General features: G+C 47.0%; 1 protein-coding gene across 1 annotated transcript in view; it reads left to right on the forward strand.

Moving 5' to 3' along the window:
* Nucleotides 1-3,640: 3,640 nt before the first annotated feature.
* Nucleotides 3,641-21,762, forward strand: part of SAMD3 (sterile alpha motif domain containing 3) — an 86,891-nt gene continuing 68,769 nt past the window's right edge. The window contains exon 1 of the mRNA XM_054024239.1: nucleotides 3,641-3,794. The gene's annotated coding sequence lies outside the window, so the exon portion shown is untranslated. The remainder of the gene's footprint in view (nucleotides 3,795-21,762) is intronic.

Below are 21,762 nucleotides of genomic sequence, written 5' to 3' on the forward strand. Positions count from 1 at the left end.
GCCATTATATTTTGCTAAATTTGCCTGTATGTTTATTTTGACCTGTAAGCTGGCAGCGTTAACTCACTTGGTCCAACAGTTGAAGCCAGTGTATTCTACATAGATGTCTTTTTTTCAAAGCCTATTGTCTGGTTTGTAGCATTGGCTTTAGCAAAAGAAAGGATTTTAACAGACAAAAGGCACTATTTACCCAGTCACTTCTCTCTCCAGTGTAGTTCTCAGCTTCCTCAGAAGCTGCTGCTATGACTTAGGGCTGGTGTACACAATCAGTTTGAGCATCAATTTAACTGAACAATCTCAATTAGTTAAATCAGTGCAACTTCATGGTGGGGACACTTATTTTGGATTAAGAATGCCCTATTTTGATTTTGTTTAAATCCAGAATAAGGGTGCCCACACCATAGAAACCAATTTAGTTAAATGGCTGCTCATACTGTGTAAACATGGGTCACTGAAGGAACTGTTTTTAGTTTTACCATGTGAACTGATTGCAGGCTCTACCTTATCCTGCTGATTTAATATGCCATCAGAATTGATCATATGGTTCTTGACCTAAAAATCTGAGGTTGACTTGACCTAGTATGTAGGGTTACCATACGTCCGGATTTTCCCGGACATGTCCGGCTTTTTGGGCTCCAAATCCCCGTCCAGGGGGAAATCCCAAAAAGCCGGACATGTCCGGGAAAATCGGACATGCGGTCGGCGGCTCGGGTGCCGGGCCGGGGGCTCGGGGGCTCGGCCGGCGGTGCTCGGGGGGGCCCGGTGCCGGGCCGGGGGCTCGGGGGGCCTGGCCGGCAGTGCCGGGCCGGGGGCTCGGCCAGCGGTGCTCGGGGGGGCCCGGGGCGGGGGCTCGGGGGGCCTGGCCGGCAGTGCCGGGCCGGGGGCTCGGCCGGCGGTGCTCGGGGGGGCCGGGTGCCGGGCCGGGGGCTTGGGTGCCGGGCCGGGCCGGGGGCTCGGCCGGCGGTGCTCGGGGGGGCCCGGTGCGGGGCCGGGGGCTCGGGGGGCCTGGCTGGCAGTGCCGGGCTGGGGGCTCGGCCGGCGGTGCTCGGGGGGGCCTGGGGCCGGGCCGCGGGCTCGGGGGGGCCTGGCCGGCAGTGCCGGGCCGGGGGCTCGGCCGGCCGTGCTCGGGGGGGCCCGGGGCCGGGCCGGGGGGCTCGGCCGGCGGCTCGGGTGCCGGGCCGGGTGCTGGGCCGGGGGCTCGGCCGGCGGTGCTCGGGGGGGGGCGGGTGCTGGGCCGGGGGCTCGGGTGCCGGGCCGGACCGGGGGGCTCGGCCGGCGGGTCGGGTGCCGGGTCGGGTGCCGGCGGTGCTCGGGGTGGCCGGGTGCCGGGCCGGGTGCTGGGCCGGGGGCTCGGCCGGCGGTGCTCGGGGGGGCCCGGTGCCGGGCCCGGCCGGGGACTGGGTGCCGGGTCGGGGGCTCGGCCGGCGGTGCCGGGCCGGGCCGGGCCGGGGGCTCGGGGGACAGGCTGTGGGGACCTGCGGTGCCGGGGGTGGGCCGCGCCTCCTCCCCCCCCCACCCCCCCTTACCTGCTTCAGGCTTCCCGCGACTCAAATGTTCGCGGGAAGCAGGGGAGGGGGCGGAGACTTTGGGGAGGGGGCGGGGTTGGGGCGGGGGCGGGGGCGGGGCTGGGGGCGGGGCTGGGGCCCCTTTAAAGTGTCCTCCTTTCGGAGGCACTAAATATGGTAACCCTATAGTATGTAATAGCAGATTGTGTGAACTATGTACAAAACTCTGTGTACAATGGCAGAACTACACTGAATTAGGTGGGAAGTATATGGCAATGTTAAGTAATTGCCAAATCATTCAGTAACCTTTAGTTATATTTAAATAATTATGCAAATGCACTACAAAGTGATGCATATTGTTTACTTGAGTTATAGCAGTGGAATGCCACTCCTTCCATTGCTTATTGGAGCCTGATGCATTGGTGGTATAATGGTGAGCATAGCTGTCTTTCAAGCAATTGACCTGGGTTTGATTCCAGAACAATGGATCCATTGCTTATTGTAGGAGCTACACAGTAAGAAAAGGTTTCAGAGTGATAGCTGTGTTAGTCTGTATCAGCAAAATCAACAAGGAGTCCTTGTGGCATCGTAGAGACTAACAAATTTATTTGAGCATAAGCTTTCATGGGCTAGAACCCACGTCACCAGATGCATGGAGTGGAAAATACAGGAGCAGGTATAAATACATGAAAAGCTGTGATTTGCTTTACCAAGTGTGAGGTCAGTCTAATGAGACAATTCAATTGACAGCAGGATACCGAGGGAGGAAAAATAACTTTTGAAGTGGTAATGAGAGTGGCCCATTTCAGACAGTTGACAAGAAGGTGTAACAGTAGGGGGATATTAGTATTGGGTAAATTAGGTTTAGGTTTTGTAATGACCCAACCACTCCCAGGTTTTATTCAGGCCTATTCTGATGATGTCCAGTTTGCAAATTAATTCCAGTTCTGCAGTTTCACATTGGAGTCTGTTTTTGAAGTTTTTTTGTTGAAGAATTGCCACTTTCAGGTCTGTTATTGAGTGACCAGGGAGACTGAAGTGTTCTCCTACGGGTAAATGGACACAAATCTGACATCAGGAATCATAACATTCAAAAAACAGCAGGAGATCACTTGATGGGCAAAAAAGGTATCTTGATAGACAGAGCGAGACTGCAAGCTCCTTTGGGCAATGACCATGTCTTGCCCTGTATCTGTGCATAGCTCACTGAAGGCTGTACAGTGCCACTGTTCCACACATTAATCATAATATGGGGCCAAAGAATTAAGTGAAGGCAAGGCAAACTATAGGACTCATGGTTGCTTATTTTAGCAGAAATTAGTTTGTGATAATGGCTCAAATAGTAATTGTGAAAAATGAAGACTTTTTGAGGCTGGAGCACAGAATCACCTGAAATTCAACCTACTCTCCCCCATAAATGCTGTAACTCAACTTTTGAAATGGACTTAAAACAGCAAAACCAATATGAAACATTTGTAAAAAAAAAATTTCTTCTGAGATGTAACATTTTATGCTAAATCTGTTTGTGCTGAGTTTACATCTCAATTACAAACACCAGAAAATAGGAATTTAGTGAGACTGTCACTTGATGTACAGGGGTTGAACACAGTGATGTCAAGTGTCACTTAAAAATAATCATGTTCTTTCCTCAATCTAAATTCAAAACAGCTCCAAGAGTCCAAACTCAGAGTCAAGATTCATTTACATTCAAAAAATCCAGGATTAATTATCGAACGTCAGACCCACGAGATTATCTATTCGTTTGTGGTCTTTTAAGGCACAGCACACAGTTTGTCCCTTAAGCTGGAACCAGAAATGTTCCATCGGATTGTCTAGCTCAGAGGAGCAGCAGCAGAAAGCCACGGGCCACATCTTGCTGAGGGCTTGAGAGCCCCACTCAGATGTTGCCCCGGCCCAGAAATGCACCAGGGCGGAGCCAGCGGCAGCAGCCGGGGAGTGTGTGTTTGTAGCTTGTGGCCGCGGTTGTTTTCTCCTCCCTAAGAACATGCTGCGGGTTGAACCCACAAACGAACCAGCTTTGCTTTGGAAAAAGCACCCTCGACATCTCCAAATGAGCCAGCGACCCACCCCCTTTCCCTGTCCCCTCCCACTCTCCCTAGCACCCGGGCGGGCGCTCCCGTCTCTCCCAGCTCCAAAGCCGGCGTCCTGCTTCCACCGCGGCTGAGAGCCAGCCCCCGCACCGGAAGGGGAAGCGCCGCCCTGGAGGAAAGGCAAAGGCAGCTTTGCATGAAGTTTGCTCGGGACAGAGTCTTCGGCTGAGCGGGACAGGTAATGGGGGGACGGTGCAAGTAGCGCCTGGGCAGAGCTGGCTGGCAGCAGGGCTGGCCCGCGGGCCGCAGCTCCCCTTGCAGAGCCGTAGCTCCGGTCCCGCTGAGCCCAAAGGCAGGGCAGAGGGAGCGGGGAGAGGCGGTTGCGAACTGAAGCCTTCCCTGCCACCTTCTCCGGTGCGGTGCCCCGGGTTCACCTGCCCGTGGCTCTGCCTCTCTTCTGAGCTGTGCCGCGCCGGGAGCGGGAGCTGGGGCTGCCTGGCTGAACGTAGCCCGGGGGCACGGCGTGTGCGCGCACTGTGTCCACACGTGTGGAGTGAGCCGCCCTGCCTTTACCCCCACCTAAGCGGGTGTGCAGAATAGGGTGGCCAGCTGTCTTATGTAGGCCCTATTACTGCCCACTCCCTGTCCGCTCACCCTAGTTCGAAGATGACTCCAGGGGGCATTCTGCACTAGGGTGACCAGGTGGAACAGCCAGTCGAAAAGGGATCCTGAGGGCTCCAGTCAGCACTGCTGACCGGGCCGTTGACTATCCGGTTGGCAGCGCCAAGCAGTGGGGCTAGCAGGCTCCCTGCTAGCCTCTGTGCTGCGCAGCTCCCAGGAAGCAGCCAGCATGTCTGCCCTCCGGCTTTTACATGTAGGGGCGGCCAGGGGGCTCTGCACGCTGCCCCTGCCCCAAGGGCCACCCCACAGCTCCCATTGGCCGGGAACCGTGGCCAATGGGAGCTGTGGGGGTGGTGCCTGCGGACGGGGCAGAGCGCAGAGCTACTTGGCCGCACTTCCGCGTAGGAGCTGGAGGGGGGACATGCCCCTGCTCCTGGGAGCTGCTTGAGGTAAGTGCTACCCAGAGCCTGCAACCCTCATCCCCTCCTGTGTCCCAACCCCAGCCCTGATCCCCTTCCCACCCACTGAACCCCTCAATCCCAGCCCAGAGCACCCTCCTGCACCCCAAACCTCTCATCCCTGGCCCCACCCCCAGTTGAAGTCCTCACCCCCTCTTGCATCTCAACCCACTGCCTTAGCCTGGAGCCCCCTCCTACACTTTGAACTCCTCATTTCTGGCCCCACCCAGGAACCCACACCCCCAGCTAGAGCCCTCACCCCCTCCTGCACCCCAACCCCCTGAGCTAGCTCAGTGAAAATGAGCGAGTGAGTTAGGGTGGGGAGAGCGAGCAACAGAAGGAGTGGGGGGATGGAGTGAACAGGGAACGGGGTCTCAGAGAAGGGGCGGGGGATGTGCATGGCCTTGGAGGAGGAACAGGGCAGGGGGTGATGCAAGGGTATTCGGTTATGAGCAGGTAGAAAGTTGGCAACCTTATAGTGCACCAAAAAAATAAAAATTCTGCACACAATATTTTAAAATTCTGCAAATTTTATTTGTCAAAATAACACTACATAATCACGCCAGTTTCAATTATTTTGGTAATTGATTTAAAAATACCTGTCAGCAAAAAGACACCCACAACTCATCCCCCCCCAGAACCCACCTGCAGGCCACCTCCCCACTAATACATCCGAACACTCTTCTCCCCAGAGCCCAACCATGGGCCCCCCAGCCCAGACACCTGTCCCCCATGAGTCCAGGGATCCAGAGGGAGAAACAGCCTGATGCTGGGTCCCAGGCTTGCATGGACTTTCCTGTGTGCAGCCCTCTCCTTCCCTCAGGGCATGCTGGGATCTGCAGCTGCCAGGAACCCTCTAGCTTCCTCTCTCTCCACAGCAGTGTCTTCTATTTGCAAGCTGGGCTCTACCAGGTCCAGTGGCAGCTAGCAGCACTGCAGCCAATTTCTGTGGGGGAAAGGAAATTCTGTGTGCACTTTAATTTCTGCAAAATTCTGCATTGCACAGTGGTGCAGAATTCCCCCAGGAGTAGAAGATACATGCACTGTGTGGAAACTACTTTGAGAGCCTTGGCTGGCGGCGAAGTGCAAATTGGCTGATGGCATATTTTCCCACTGAATTGCTTTTAGGACTCATCTGGCGCATTTTGTGCATCTGGTTCTTTGGGAGAGACTTTTGCTTATCTCACCACCTAACCTTGACCACAAGTGTTGCTCCTGACCATACCTTCTCTTTGCAAAATGATGTTATAGTTTAATATTTTTCTAAAAGCCTCCTTTTTTGCTTTGTGTAGACCAGTGGTCCCCAACGCGGTGCCCACGGGCGCCATTAGAGGATTGGGCCAAAAAAAACCTGATGAGGTTCAACAAGGACAAGTGCAGAGTTCTGCACTTAGGACGGAAGAATCCCATGCACTGCTACAGACTAGGGACTGAATGGCTAGGTAGCAGTTCTGCAGAAAAGGACCTAGGGGTCACAGTGGACGAGAAGCTGGATATGAGTCAACAGTGTGCTCTTGTTGCCAAGAAGGCTAACGGCATTTTGGGCTGTATAAGTAGGGGCATTGCCAGCAGATCGAGAACCGTGATCGTTCCCCTTTATTTGACATTGGTGAGGCCTCATCTGGAGTTCTGTGTCCAGTTTTGGGCCCCACACTACAAGGAGGATGTGGAAAAATTGGAAAGAGTCCAGCGGAGGGCAACAAAAATGATTAGGGGTCTGGAGCACATGACTTATGAGGAGAGGCTGAGGGAACTGGGATTGTTTAGTCTCCAGAAGAGAAGAATGAGGGGGGATTTGATAGCAGCCTTCAACTACCTGAAGGGGGGTTCCAAAGAGGATGGAGCTCGGCTGTTCTTAGTGGTGGCAGATGACAGAAAAAGGAGCAATGGTCTCAAGTTGCAGTGGGGGAGGGCTAGGTTGGATATTAGGAAACACTATTTCACTAGGAGGGTGGTGAAGCACTGGAATGCGTTACCTAGGGAGGTGGTGGAGTCTCCTTCCTTGGAGGTTTTTAAGGCCCGGCTTGACAAAGCCCTGGCTGGGATGATTTAGTTGGGAATTGGTCCTGCTTTGAGCAGGGGGTTGGACTAGATGACCTCCTGAGGTCCCTTCCAACCCTGATATTCTATGATTCTATGCAATTTATGTGCGCCCGCCTAGTGCCCAGCAGGGGAGAGAAGCCACGGCCCCGCGTCTGCTGGGGACAGAGAACTCTGGGGCTGCAGGCGCTGGTGTTCTCTGTCCCTGGCAGGAGCGGGGCTGGGGCTTCTTTCCGGCTTCTCTGGGGCTGCAGGCTGCGGGTGCCGGTGCTCTCTGTCCCCGGCAGGCGCGGGGCCGCGGCTTCTCTCTGGCTTCTGAAGCCAGAGTTCTGAAGCCAGAGAGAAGCCACAGCCCCGCGCCTGCCAGGGACGGAGAACTCCAGGGTTGCAGAGAAGCTGCGGCCCCATGCCTGTGGGGGACAGAGAACTCCGGGGCTGCAGGCTGTGGGCGCCGGTGTTCTCTGTCCCTGGCAGGGGTGGGGCCGCGGCTTCTCTCCAGCTTCTCCGGGGCTGCAGGCTCCGGGCGCCAGTGCTCTCTGTCCCCGGCAGGCACAGGGCTGCGGCTTCTCTGAAGCCGGAGAGAAGCTACAGCCCCGCGCCTGCCAGGGACAGAGAACTCCAGGGTTGCAGAGAAGCCGCGGTCCCGCGCCTGCTGGACACAGAGAACTCCGGGGCTGCAGGCTCCGGTGTTCTCTGTCTCTGGCAGGTGCGGGGCCGTGGCTTCTCTCCGGCTCGAAGGCCTGCTGGGGACAGAGTACTCCAGGGCTGCAGGCGCCAGTGTTCTCTGTCCTCGCGGTTTCTCTCTGCACTGCTCAGAACTGCCGCCAAAAAAAAAAAAAACCCCTCCGCCTCTGCAGAATGGACTGAATGTTTATGATATTTATTTTGTAAAAACTCCTTAATTTTTCTTATAGGTAGATAAAAAAGAGCAAATTCACGTGGTAAGGTGAAAGAGTAATTGCCAAATAATTTAATTAATACCTTTTACATGTAAAATTACCTTTTTTATCTTATGGATTCATATATTATGTAATATTAAATATGATGTTTAGCCTTGAAAAATTGTTGGCGCCCGCCACACTCTTCTGAAAACATGAATGTGCTACTGGCCACAAAAAGGTTGGGGAGCACTGGTGTAGACCAACCCAAATAGAAGAAATAAAGTGGAACTGCTTTAAGAAAGGGAAAAGAATGTCTCTGGGGAACAGAAGTTAAAAAGGGGTAAATGGCCTTGCATAGATCTAAATGGTAGGCTGCTTGATTTGCTTTCTTTAAATGTCAAGAAATCTGGAACCCATATCTGATTCCTTAATGCCTAGATTGCCACAGTGTAAATGAAAATTCTGGGCCAGGTACTGCCCTAGATTCAGCTACTCCCACTGACATAAATAAATATCTGATTTTCCAGTTCTTTGCACCTGATAACGTCACTTACACCAATAAAAGTGAGTGCAAAAACACTACCAAATCAGAATGGTTACACATTACACCCACTTTGTAAATGATGACATAAGGTGCAAAGCAGAGAACCCAGGCCCAAGCTTTTGTGTAAAGTCAGTGACTAAGGGCTAGTCTACACTGGCAACGCTAAACGTGGCTTGTGTGGTTGTGGCAGAGCGCTGGGAGAGAGCTCACAGAGCTCTAAAATAACCACCTCCACGAGGGGCGCAGCTACCAGTGCTGGTGCACTGTCTACACTGGTGCTATACAGCGCTGAAACTTGCTGAGCTCAGGGTTGTTTTTTTTCACCCCTGAGTGAGAATGTTGCAGCACTGTAAATTGCCAGTGTAGACAGTCCCTAAGCTTATGTGTACACTTAAAACGCTAGAGCAGCGCAGCTGGACTGTTGTAGTTCACCACTGTAGTGCTTCAGTGTAGACACTCACTGTAGCCACAGGAGGAGTTCTCCCATTGGTGTAGTTAATTCATCTTGAGAGGCAGTAGCTAGGTCAACGGAAGAATTCTTCTGTCAACCTAGCAATATCTAGCCTGGGGGTTAGGTTGGCATAGTTACATCTTTCAGGGGTGTGTATTTTTCACACCTCTGAGAGACATAGCTATTCCGATGTATGTTTCAGTGTAGACCAGCCCTAAGTATAATGAGGTAGTCTTGTTTAGAAATTCTTCAGAAAACAGACACATTGTAGTGCAGCTGAGAACAGTAATTTATTTATTTTCAAATACATGACAATATACTCATTTGCAGAAAGAGATTTAGCCATGTTTATACACATTGCACTCTGTAGTGTAAAGCTTTGAAGGAAAAAATCAGGTTACAACATGGTCCAAATTATTTGTCATTGATTAAGTAAAAATGATGTACCAGGTTGACTATTATAGATTAACACATAATTAATGTCTACATTTTCCCAAGTATGTAATAGTCAATTCTCGAACAGAATGCTTTAGAGATGCAAATAGAAGGTGATGGTGCTGACTGGTGAGATTGGTTGTGGTGCTATGATTGTTTTGTTTTATTGGTGACTATAGTGGTGTCATTTCAGTTTCTCTTTGATTTCTCCCCTTTCACTCTTAACCCTTCTCTCTCCTACTCATTATATGGTTTCAAATGTTGGTGGAGATTCCAGAATTTTAGTAGGCTGGTCTTATTGCTTGGCACTCTCTGCACTGTCTGTACATCCTGGGTCCTATTGCACAAATGTTTGAATACTGTTGACTGTCTGTTTCAAGGACACAGCCTTGGTTGATGGAGATCACGGTATACCCCATAAACACTGAGGAGAGCCTTTTCAGTGACAGGCTCATGGCAGTGGAACTTGCTACCACCAGCTATCAGGTAGAGTCCAAACCCTGCTACCTTCTGGACATAGTGCAAGATTCATCACTTCATGCAAGTGCTTACTTAATTGATTGGTGGAATCCCACCGTATAAGTAAGGGATCCTGAGGGAAGAGGAGAGCTATGTTCCTCTGGTAGTATAGACATCACAGTGCTGTTCGAGATCAGGGCCCCGGCCTTCCATGATGCCTGAGTTCGAATGGTAGAGAAATATGACCTACTGGCCAAAACCTTGAGAGCTAAGGGTTCCCAGACACACGCACTGATCGTCGGAGCCTTTCGTGCATGGGACCCCAGTAACGAGCAAGTGCTGAGAGAATGTGGAATTGGTCAACGCTACACTCGGCTGATGCGGCAACTCGTGGTGTCAGATGCCATCAGGTGGTCGAGGGACATCTACATAGAACACATCACCGGACATCGGCAATACCAGGAAGGTAGAGCTGGAGTGCCAATGAGAAGCGCAGTCAGGAAAGTAACAAATACTTTCCTTATGGATTGCATTTTCTAAACGGACAACCAACCAAATTCTCAATTACTGAGGGACAATCTCCACTCATTGATATATTTTGCTTTCCACAACCAAATCTCCATACAACTTTTCATGAGTGATGTACCTGAGTATTCGGATTCTAATATCTAAACTGTATCGTTAATCTATTCACTTAAATTTGGGTTATTGCTGATTATGTACTCATGTATCATATGACTATTAAAAACTAACTTTGTATTTGTGGATAATCTAAGTACTATACCCAGATGTACAGCCACTGTTTTCTCAACCTATGTATTATATAATTTTTTTAACATTAGCTTTAATAAAATTTTTAAATCTGTTTTTATCTCTCATAAAAATGCAAGCAAAGAGCACCTAGATATTATTGTTGATAGAAGTTTACTAGATAAAATGTATTTAGTAATATATTACTTTTCTTTGGGCTGTGGTGGAGAAACTTGCTATACTTAAGACTCTAAGAGTGATGCCATTGGGAGTCCTGTACTCCTGGCAGGGACACTCATGGCAGTAAGATCGAAGGTGAGGTACCAGACGAAGTGCAGCCCAACACACCCTAGTATAAGATCTCAACGGCAGAACAGGTGGATGAAGCAGGATCACCTCTCAACAGCTGTGAAAGCAGACAAATGCTTCAATGAAGAAGAAACTCACGGTTGTCTTGGAACTTCTTGCAACCGGACACTGATGCCTCTTCTGCCAAGATTTATGTGGCTGCTGGTGTGCAACAGGTCTTCCACATTAAACTAATCAAACACAGGCTTCTTTCAGAGGAAGAACTTTTTCCCCACCCCTACCCATAAGAGTCCTGTGGCGATGGGAGAGTGGTGATGGAACAGGTGAAGTGATCACCAGGAGTCCCTAGTCACAGACACACAAGCAAGCGATGACTGCAAGACGGTTGTCGTGTGCCCCTGGACTGGGATGGGGGGGCATTTTTGGCAGCAGCGGGCATGACTGAGCAGGCCTTTTTAGGAACCCCTCTTCTCACCCCATATGGGGAAGGCACTAGAAAAGAAAAGGTGCCCCTACCTTATGGTAGGGTATCCACCATACCTGACTGGATAACCGTGTCCAGAGGGCTCACTCACAATGTAGTCGGAAAAACAAAAATGTTTCTTGCAACTTGGAATGTCTGTACCCTACTAGATGAATCAAAAAGTGAAAGACCCAAACACAGAACAGCAATTGTTGCCCGAGATCGTTCGAGATATAATGTCGACATCGCTGCTCTCAGCAAAACAAGACGTTCGGATTAAGGCCACTTGAGGGAAGAGGGGGCGGTTACACTTTCTTCTGGAAAAAAAAAACCAGAAAGCAACAGGCGAATACATGGTGTTGGCTTTGCAGTCAAGAACCTTCTAGGCAACCACCTGACTGAGCTTCCCATTGGCATCAATGAATGCCTTATGACCCTGCGCATCCAATTGGTCAATAAGTCATTTGCCACTGTCATCAGTGCATATGCACCATCACTTGATGCTGAAGAAGAACAGAAAGAATCCTTTTACACTGACCTTGATAAAATTTTGTCATCCATTCTAAAAACAGATCAGATAATCCTTTTAGGAGACTTTAACGCAAGAGTTGGCCGAGATTCTAATGTATGGAATAGCACCATTAGGAAGGAAGGAAGGAGTGTGCAAGACCAATTCCAATGGCATCCTTCTACTCAGCAAATGTGCAGAGCACTACCTTGTGATCACAAACACAATCTTCAGACAAAGCAACAAGTACAAACAACTTGGCAACACCCCCAATGAAAAAAGTGGCACCTCCTAGACTGTCATTGTAAGAACACAGGATCTAAGAGATGTTCAAATCACCCGTGTCATGAGAGGAGCCGATGATTGCTGGACTGACCACTGCCTGGTGAGGTCAGTCATGTCCATCAGGATTGCACCAAAACATAGAAAGCAATCCAAATCACACAGATGGCAATACAACATCCAAAGAGTTCAGTCCTCAGTGCACCAAGAGAACTTCCAAACACTCCTTAGTGAAATATTGACCAAATGCACACCTGGAAATGACAACCCAAGTGTCGAAGAAGACTGGGAAGCCCTAAAAGAGATGATCCATGAGGCTTGCAAGAAATTCATCGGCTTTGCTACCCGCTGCCATCAGGACTGGTTTGACAACAACAACATTGACATTACAGCCCTTTTGGACCAGAAGAGAAAATCTTTCTGCGAGTGGCAAAACCAACCACTATCCAGTCAGAAGCAGAGCTCTTTCCATCAGCTCAAAGCTGAAGTTCAAAGGAGGATCCAAGAAATCAGAAACAAATGGTGGGAGGACAAAGCAAAAGAAATCCAAACATTTGCTGATAAACATGATCTGTGGAGCTTTTTTCGTGACACAAAGACCCTGTATGGACCAAAGACCCTGGCCTCACACCTCTGAGATCCGAAGATGGTAGTACTCTTCTTAAAGATAACGAATCCATCAAAGAGCGCTGGAAGGAACACTACCAAAAGCTTCTAAATTGAGAATTAACTGTGACTGACGACACCAGAGACTCCATCCCTCAGCACCCAATCTGGGAAACTCTTGTCAACCCGCCAACACCTGAGGAGGTCTACAAAGCAATTAAACAAATGAAGAACAATAAAGCAGCAGGTCCTGATGGCATACCATCTGAAGTACTGAAACTGGGGGGAGAAACACTGACTAACAAGCTTCACTTGCTGCTCCTCAAAATCTGGTACTCCGAAGAAATCCCTGCTGACTTACATAATGCTAACATCGTCACCATTTTCAAAAAGGGAGACAGGGCCAACTGTGGCAACCATTGAGGCGTTGCCCTCTTCTCCATCGCTGGGAAGATTCGTGCTAGAATCTTACTGAATCACCTGCTCCCTCTTGCAGAGGAAGTACTTCCAGAATCTCAGTTTGGCTTCAGACTATCACGAGGCACCACCAACATGATTTTCGCAGCCAGGCAGATCCAGGAAAAATGTCAAAAACACCACCAGAAGCTGTATGTGGCCTTTATCGATCTGATCAAAGCCTTCGACTCTGTCAACTGTGAGGCTCTGTGGAAAATCATGTCAAAGTTTGGCTGCCCAAGCAAATTTATCACCATTGTAAGACTCCTCCATGACAGATGACTACCTCTATCCCGTGCAGTTGCTCTACCTCTGAGCCCTTTGTCATCCAAACTGGCGGAAAACAAGACTGTGTACTGGGACCCACCCTTTTCTCCATTTTCTTAGCAGCTATGAAAACACTAACCCAAAACAGTCTACCCCAGGGCATTGGCATCCAATATCGGATTGACAGCAACCTCTTCAACCTTGCTTATCGCTATGCCAGAACTAAAGTAATATTGGCAACAATAACCGAACTCCAGTGCGCAGATGACTCTGCTGTAGTTACACACTCAAAGGAGGATCTACAAACAGCCCTTAATTGCTTCTCTGAAGTTTACAAAAGCTTAGTGCTAACTCTGAACATCAGCAAAACAAACGTTCTCCACCAGCCACTCTCCGGTCAATCATCAGACCCAGCAAGGAAGATCTACACTGACAAAGAAGAACTGGAAAATGTAGAATACTTTGCCTATTTTGGCAACCATCTTTCACAGAGAGCAGACATAGATGTCGAGATTCAGCACAGAATTTGCTGCACCAGCCTTGCTTTTGGCAAACTGTCTCGCCAGGTGTTCAACAATCACAACATCAGAACACATCCTAGACTTTTAGTTTATAAAGTGGTGGTAATGCCAACTCTCCTCTATGGCTGGGGGAGTTGGGTGACCTATAGAAAACACCTGAAAAACCTGGAACGTCAGCACCAGCACTTTCTTTGGACGATCCTCAACATAAAGTGGGAGGATCATCACACTGTCAGTGTCCTCACAGAGGCCAACATCTTCAGTGTTGAGGCCCTGATTATCCAGCACCAGCTGAGTCAGAGCGGGCACTGTGTCCTCGTGCCTGATATACACTTACCAAAACAACTACTGTACGCTCAACTCACCAAAGGAGAAAGGAAACAGGGAGTCCAAAAGAAACGCTTTAAAGACACGCTCAAGGTAAACATCAAGGGATGTGGCATTGAAACCACACGCTGGGAGACAGCAGCTCAGGATAGGGATAACTGGCAAAGACTTGTCAGAGAGGAAATGTCCACTTTTGAGGAAAATCGCCTTGTCCTGGTTGCAGAAAAACGCCAGAAAAGAAAGGAAAGATAACTGTCACACAGCAATTGTGGCCCAACCCTGTCTTCCAACACCACCTGCAATGTCTGTCAACAAGCCTGTGGCTTAGGGATCGGACTCCTCAGTCACCAAAGGACCCATGAAAAATAAAACCTGTGAAAGAGATCATCCTCAACCTCGAGGGATTGCCGATGAAAACTGCCTCATGATGGGCATACTACCTTTTTTTAAACCATGCAATGATGCATGTGATATAAGAATCTATATAGAATAGAGTGGGAGCAAATTGAATCAGGTGGCTATACACTCAGATGCTGTATTGTAGAACAGCTGTTTGTGCAGAGGGTCAATATGCCTGTTTTTACTGCAGTTTGAGTACTAATTATTACATTTGCTGAAGGACTGCATATTTATATTGTATATTATGCACCTGGAATCTCAAACTTAGGTCAGGTCTCCATTGTACAATGACATGGCACGAACACATGATAAGAAAAAACAGTTTATAATCCCTGATCCTAAACATTTTAGCATACATGCTTAACTTTAGTAGCCTGAGATGACTATTCATGGTACTAAAATTAAGCACATGTGTGTTTGCAGGATTGGGGCCTAAGTAGACAAGACAGATAGAGGGTGGGAGACCATATTTATCCTGATTTCACAGATGAGGAAAACTGAAGCACAGAGAGGTTAATTGACTTGTTTCATGACTGGAATATTGGTATAGAAGGGTGTAGTTCGTTCAGGAAGGACAGGCAGGGGAAAAAAGGGGGAGGTATTGCATTATACATCAAGAATGTATACACTTGTTCTGAGGTGCAGAAGGAAGTGAGGTGCAGACCAGTTGAAAGTCTCTGGATGATGATAAAAGGGAGGAAAGAGGGGAAATGTCATGGTCGGGGTCTTCTATAGACTACCAAATCAGGACAAGGCAGTGGATGAGGCATTTCTAGAACAAACAACAGAAATATCCAAAACACAAGACTAGTGGTAATGGGAGACTTTAACTCCCCGGACAGCTGTTGGAGAAGTAATACGACAAACCCAAAATGTCCAATAGGTTCTTGGAATGTATTTGGGACAAAGTTTTATTTCAGAAGGTGGAAAAAGTAGCCAGGGGAATGGCCATTTTAGACTTGCCTCTGACTAACAGGGAGGATTTTGTTTCAAATCTGAAGACTGGAAGCAATTTGGGTGAAAGTGATCATGAAATAATATATTCATGATTCTAAGAAAAGGAAGGAACGAGAGCAGGAGAATAAGGATGGTGGGCTTCAAAAAACTTTTTAACAAACTCAGAGAACTGGTAGATAAGGTCCAATGGGAAGAAAATCTAAGGGGAAAAGGTTTCAGAGTAGCAGCCGTGTTAGTCTGTATCCGCAAAAAGAACAGGAGTACTTGTGGCACCTTAGAGACTAACAAATTTATTAGAGCATAAGCTTTCGTGGACTACAGCCCTTTCTTCGGATGCAGGAATTCAGGAAAGCTGGCAGTTTCTCAAAGAGACAATATTAAAGGCACAACAGCAAACAATCCTCACATGAAGGAAAGATATGAAGAATAGTAAGAGACTAATATGGCTACATCAAGAGCTCTTTAATGACCTGAAAATCAAAAAGGAATCCTACAGAAAGTGGAAACATGGACAAATTGTTAAGGAGGAGTACAAAAGAATAGCAGAAGCATGTAGGAACAAAATCAGAAAGGCAAAGACATAAAACGAGTTTTACCTAGAAAGGACCTACAAGGTAAAAAGAAGAAGTTATTTAATTGCATCAGGAGCAAGAGAAAGATGAAGGAAAGGTCCTCTACTTAGCAGGGAAGGAGAGCTAATAGCAGATGATATCAAGAAGGCTGTTGTGGTTAATGCCTATTTTGTTTGTCTTCACTAAATAGGTTAATTGTTACCAGATAGTCAACACAGTTAATATTGACAACAGGCAGGAAGAAACACATGCCAAAATAGGGAAAGAACAGGTTAAAGAATATTGAGATAAGTTAGATGTATTCAAGTAGGCAGATGAAATTCACACTAGGGTACTTAAGGAACTAGCTCAAGCAATCTCAGAACTGTTAGAGATAACCTTTTGAGAACTCATGGAGGAAGGGTGAGGTCTTAGCGGACTGGCAAAGGGCAAAAAAAGTCCCTGTCTTTAAAAAGGGAAACAAAGAGGACATAGAATTATAGACCAGTCAGCCTAACTTTGATACCTGGGACAAATTATTGAAAATTAAGTTTGTAAACACCTAGAGGATAATAGGTTTAAAAGTAGTAATCAACATGGATTTGTCAAGAACAAATCAGGCCAAAACAATCTAACTTCCTTCTTTTACAATGTTACAGGCATAGTGGATTGGGGGTGAGGTGATGGGGAGGAGGAGGAATAGATATAACTTATCTTGATTTTAGTAAGGTTTTTTGACACAGTCCCACATGACATTCTCATAAGCAAACTAGGGAAATATGGTCTAGATGAAATTAGTATAAGGTGGGTGCAAAGCTGTTTGAAAGAATAGTTTTCAGTGGTTTGCTGTCAAACTGGGGGGACATATCTAGTTGGTCTTGGAGGGGTTAGTCCTGAGTATGGGACTATTTGATATTTTCATTGATGTCTTGGATAATGGAGTGGAGGGTATGCTTGTAAAGTTTGTGTATGACACCAGGCTAAGAGGGGGTTGCAAGCACTGTGGGGGACAGGATTAGAATTCAAAACAACCTTGACAAATTGGAGAATTGGTCTGAAATCAACAAGGTGAAATTCAATAAAGACAAGTGCAAAGTACTACACCTAGGAAGGAAAAATCAAAGGCACAACTACAAAAGAGAGGCTGTCTGGCTAGACAGTAGTACTGCTGAAAAGGATCTAGGGATTATTGTGAATCACAAATTGAATATGAGTAAAAAATGTGATACAGTTATGAAAAAGGCTAATATTCTGGGATGTATTAACAGGAGTGTTGTATGTTAGACATGGGAGATAATTGTCCCATTCTACTCAGCACTGGTGAAGCTGCAGCTGGAATTCTGTGTCCCGAAAGGATCTTGTGTTCAAGTTTTTCCTCTGCCCTTCAGAATCTTTTAAAGATAATGTAAGAGCAGCTATACACAGGCCAGCAGAAGGAGACCAAAACAGAAAGAGCTGTACAAGGAGAACAATACCAAGAGTATACAAAGCCAATAATAAAGCAATTGTGAAAAAGGCTAATATTCTGGGGTGTATTAATAGGAGTGTACTATGTAAGACCCAGGAGGTAATTGTCCTGCTCCACTCAGCACTGGTTAGGCCTCTGGAATATTAAGTCCAGTTTTGGGCACCACACTTTAAGAAATATGTGGTCAAATTGTTCCAGAGAGTCCAGAGGAGCACTACAAAAATGATAAAAGATTTAGAAAACCTGGCCTATGAGGAGAGGTTAAAAAAACGGGGTATGTTTAGTTTTGAGAAAAAGAAGACTGAGGGGGGGGGGGGGAATCTGATGAATCTACAAATAAGTTAAGAGCCGTTATAAAGAGGACTGAGATCAACTGTTCATTGTGTCCACTGAAGGTAGGACAAGAAGAAATGCACTTAATCTGCAACAAGGGAGATTTAGGTTAGATATTAGGAAAAACTTTCCAACTATAAGGATACTTAAGGACTGGAATAATCTTCCAAGGGAGGTTGTGGAATTTTCATCACTGGAGGTTTTTGAGGACAGGTTGAACACCACCTATCAGGGATAGTATAGGTTTACTTGGTCCTGCCTCAGCACAGGGGGCTGGACTACATGACCTTCAGAGATCCCTTCCAGGCCTACATTTCTAAGGTTATATATGTCTTGTCTCTCTCACATGCTTTAGTCTCCCTTTTTCTGTATTTCTGATTCTATATATTTTGAGTTGTTTGGTTTGAGCAGTGCTTTGCTATGCATTATACAGTGTTTATGGTATACATTAGACACACTGAACTTTGTTTTTCCACTCCCTGGGGCAGTAAGGCCTGATCTACACTGCCACTTAAGTTGATGTAAGTTATGTCGACCTAACGCGGTGTCTCCCACTGACGTAGCTTCTGCCTCTCCAGGAGGTGGAGTATTGAAGTTGACGGAAGAGCGCTCTGCCATCAACTTATTGCGTCTTCACTAGACCCACTAAATCAATGCCGCTGCCAGTTTAGCATGCCAGTGTAGACAAGCCCTAAGAGACAGAACTGCAAAGATCAATCTAACGTTTTGATGTATGTCTGGTGCTCTCTGGTCACCAACTTGAAAAGCAGCTTTTAGGAATGGCCAAAAGCTGAAACACCACAGTACAATTACAATAGAGGTTCAAGTCCCTAAATAGCAGGGCACTCTTACTTTAAAGGTGGATGCAAGTGTCTCAGTTATTTTTAATCTTTTAGAGGTGGAAAAACCCCAGCCTTGGGCTGTAACTGCCCTGCTTTAAGCAATTTGTCCTGAATTGGCACTCTCAGTTGGGTCCCGTCAGAACCAGCATCGTTACACTCTTATTCATTACCCATAGTGAATACACAACAAATGTATGTGAAACAGCCTAACGTGGTGTTGTTTGCCACAGTGCATAGATGGTGATGAGCACTTGGAATCTCCATCTAGGGCCTGGTTCAGCAAACCTTCACACATGTGACTTTGAAGTCAAAAGAGACTACTCTGAATGTACCTGTTAAGAAATAGGTGTGGTTCCCCACATCAAAGGCGACAAGAACATCTTTTTGTTAAGTGTTCATTAGATATCAGAGGTGCATGAGAACAAAGGCTTGTATTGTATGTATGTGCACAACTTTCTTGGTGTGTGAACAAACATTACAATAAGGAAGGCTTAATTTTTTACAGAACCTGTTCTGTAAGGGCTAGTCTACATGTATTTTTTGTACTGATTTAACTTAATTGGTTTAGAAATTGCCATAGTTAAATCAGTGCACGAACATAGCTTTAGTAGTAAAAAAGGTGCTCATATTGATTTCAGGGCTTGAATCGTGCCAGAACATTCTGGAGCACTGTTCCAGTACTTTTGATGCTATCACTTATGATAAGGTGGCTGGATGGTTTATACCCATCCCCCCGCTGCAGAGGGTCTGTGATACTGTCCTCACTGGCTCTGGGTAGAGCTGAGTTAAACCGTGTGTTGGAGGTACGTTCCTCTCACTCTCTCCGCCTCGGGATGGAGTGGAGGAAGACGGCGGATCTTTGGCCCGTTTCCGAGATGCACCAAGGAGTTGGCTGGAGACCAATGCTGCTGATGGATAGTAACATAGAATTTGGTGCCTTTGTGGGTAAGTATAACAAAGTAGATTGTGAATGTCCTGAAGTCATTAGTAGCTGCTCTTATCCTCTTGCTTCTGGCTCTGCTTGCCTGGCTTTCACCCAGCCTCGTGTTGAAAGTGGAGGATACGTTAATTGTGGTTTTATTCATGATGAAGATGACCCTAATGATTAAAACTGCAGCAGCAGAGTTGATACATATGATGAACAGTATCCAAAAGAAGATACCTCTGTCATCCAGCAACCAAGCATCAACAGTAAACTGTGACTAAATGGTGGTTCACATGAAAAATTGAATGTTAAAGATGGGAGGAGCCTCTGAGGGTGTCGGAGTGCAGTGTAGGCCCTGACAGGTGGTGTCAAGGTGTACGGGGTAAGATGGGGGGCAGTGCGGAACCTGCTGCCATGGGGCTCCTGGGGCTCCCGAACCCAGAAAAAGCTGCCCTACTTTGCATTGCTATCACTTATGAGTGATAGTGTTGGACATGCGTTCCTGCACTACTTTTTTTTAAGAATTCAAGCACGGGTCAATTTAGAAACACTGCTTAGCTATCTTAGTACAAAAACTGTGTAGGCAAGCCCTATATCATAAGCTTAACATTGCTTTTCTGGTTACTTGTTCAAAAATGTATGTGATGCAGGAGTACTGAAGATAGAAGACAGTGCAGTAAGCAGTTCTCTAGAATACTAGTTCCCAATTTTTTTGTCTTAGGCTATGTCTATACTAGCACCCCTGACCGACATAAGTTTCACCGACCGAAGCGCTGGTGTGGACAGTGTTCTGTCAGCAGGAGATGCTCTCCCACCCATATAGCTACTGCAACTCGTGGGGGGTGGTTTAATTATGCCGATGGAGAGCTCCCTCTTGTTGGCATAGAGCGGCTACATGGGAGACCTTACAGCGGCACAGCTGCAGCAGTACAGCTGTGCCATTGTAAGGTCTATAGTGTAGACATAGCCTTACATACCCCTTTTTGTGCACATTTATTTTGGGTCTCAATAGCCTTAAGTTATTTTACTACAGAGTTGGAAATAATGTATTCATCCTTTTTAAACATCATGTTTTTAGACCATGAATCAAAAAGAGGCACAATGGAAGCAGCCATTATTGTTGTTTATGACTCTTGTGTTACTCAAATTATAAGCATTGAATGGCGTGATGTATTTTGGTATGCCACTGAACTATGTTAATGGCTTGACTTTTTAACTTGTCTAATTTAAATTCAGAGTTCCTTCTAATCTTTATCTGGATTATTGGAGAACATTGTTAATGGGCAGTGAGAGGCTCTGGGTGTGTGTGTATGCATTAATTAAAGGGCAGCGGGAGGCTCTGGGCATGCATGTTTAGTACCAAACGTAACGTGAATTATGTGTGGCAATAGAATAAGTTATATGATGCTGTATGTCAAAATGTATAGAACATTCACTGTGGATAGACCACTTGATGCAGTTTTCTTTCCTAACCTGTACAATTCTTCTGTTCTGAATCAGTCACTCTTCATGAGATTATATTGTATTCGTATTATAAAGAGTGCTTCTGCTTGAAGCAGGGAATCAGAATTCCAATGTTGTTCTGCATTCACAAGTTTCTGTGAGCTTGTAATGGAATACTCTGTTAGCATGTGCCTGAAGAATGTCAGCAAGAAGTTGTTGTTGGGATTTTGTTTTTGTAGTGGTTACTCTTTGACCACAAAAGTTTCTGTCTATGCTTTTAAAAGGTTGGTGCACACAGTGAAGTGCTCCTCATGATGTAAACATGCAACCATATTTAAGATGGCATTGTTCCTATCTGCCTTCCATCAGAAGGCCTTAGACTGGAACAGGGGAATATCCAGTTAAGGTATCCTTTTTTATCATGTTTTACCCTCATTCATCACATTTCCCACTTTCAGTGACAGATTCCACCTTTCTATAAATGTTCTGTATGCGTGTGTGTGCGCGCGTGCGCACACACACACACACTTCTCACCATTGTATTATAATGCCATATCTTAACTCTGACCGCATTGACATCAACATACATTCCAGCTAGGCATCAATGTACCTGTAAACTGTATGATACTGTTTTCTTTTGTAAAATGGGGATAAATAACTTAGGGCTTGGCTACACTTGCGAGTTACAGGGCAATAAAGGAGCCCCGGGCGCAGTAGCTCACTACCCGTCCACACTGGCAAGGCAAGTAGAGTGCTCTGACTCTGCGGCTACAGCGCTGAGAGGAATAACATTTGCTGCGCCTTGGCTACAACGCCCAGGCATCAGCGTGAACGAGGTGTTGCATTACTGCGCTCTGATTGGCCTCTAGAAACGTCCTGTAATCCCCTTAAGTTAAGTGGTTGCTCTTGT

Source organism: Malaclemys terrapin, chromosome 3 (assembly GCF_027887155.1).
Source record: "Malaclemys terrapin pileata isolate rMalTer1 chromosome 3, rMalTer1.hap1, whole genome shotgun sequence".
NCBI classification, from domain to species: domain Eukaryota; kingdom Metazoa; phylum Chordata; order Testudines; family Emydidae; genus Malaclemys; species Malaclemys terrapin.